Source organism: Alosa alosa, chromosome 7 (assembly GCF_017589495.1).
Source record: "Alosa alosa isolate M-15738 ecotype Scorff River chromosome 7, AALO_Geno_1.1, whole genome shotgun sequence".
Taxonomy (NCBI): domain Eukaryota; kingdom Metazoa; phylum Chordata; class Actinopteri; order Clupeiformes; family Clupeidae; genus Alosa; species Alosa alosa.
Genome location: NC_063195.1, coordinates 28,576,463 through 28,577,716, shown reverse-complemented (window position 1 = coordinate 28,577,716; position 1,254 = coordinate 28,576,463).

Below are 1,254 nucleotides of genomic sequence, written 5' to 3'. Positions count from 1 at the left end.
AGAGAGAGAGAGAGCGAACGAGGGAGAGAGATTGAGAGGCAGCATGCAAGGCAAGCCAGAAAGAGAGAACACTATCACAAGAAAAAAGCAGAAGAGAAAAGAACAGTGAATACAATGCACAGGAAGAATGGAACTATTGAGTCTTGGTTGCCATATTGGAACTATATTGGATATTTTACATTACATTACATTTGGCTGACACATTATTAACCAAAGCAACTAACAACATGGCAACAGTTAAGTTTTAAAGCAATTCTCTCAACAGTTTTAGGACAATTTAAAAACGGTCGAGTACAGTAAGAATAAGTGCATCAGTGAGTGCTGTTTTTAAACAGTTGAGTGTCAGTTCAAGACGGCTGGTAAGTGCTAGGATCAGCAAGAAATGTTGGTCTTGTTGATCTTGGTTGCCATATTGGAACTATTGGATCTTGGTTGCCATATTGGAACTATTGGATCTTGGTTGCCATGTTGGAACTATTGGATCTTGGCTGCCATGTTGGAACTATTGGATCTTGGCTGCCATATTGGAACTATTGTATGTCTGAGTTCAGTTCCAGAAATTCAGCAGATGACACAGACTCTACAAGCAAAACATCGATATGCCCAAGTGCACAACAACAGAGACACCCTGTATCCATGAAAAACAGACACTTCATTCGCAGTGCTAAGCAGAACACTCCTTCTTCACAGCCACATCAACACCATGGATCACAACCATTTTGAAGGTTGAAGCATATGCCATGAATATGTTTGGCAATGCACCTTATTACACATGTACAACCATGTCATAAATGATCTGAAAAACAGACACTTCATTAGCAGTGCTAAGCAGAACACTCCTTCTTCACAGCCACATCAACACCATGGATCACAACCATTTTGAAGGTTGAAGCATATGCCATGAATATGTTTGGCAATGCACCTTATTACACATGTACAACCATGTCATAAATGATCTATAACAAATATTGAGGCTGATGCTAACGTTATTGTTAAAGGTGTCAGGTATCGGAGACCTGTGATGGCTACATTGGGGAGATGACGCTCTCTGTGATAGGCTGAGGGGTGGGTAATACCCTTGAAGGCATCGGGGACGACTGCTGGAGACACAGATGAGAAGACGGACGGTGCGTTGCCCGCCGCCCAGGATCATCCCCTCGCCTCTGGTCACCATCACACAGCACCGCCCAGGATCATCCCCTCGCCTCTGGTCACCATCACACAGCACCGCCCAGGTATGAATTGATTATCAGT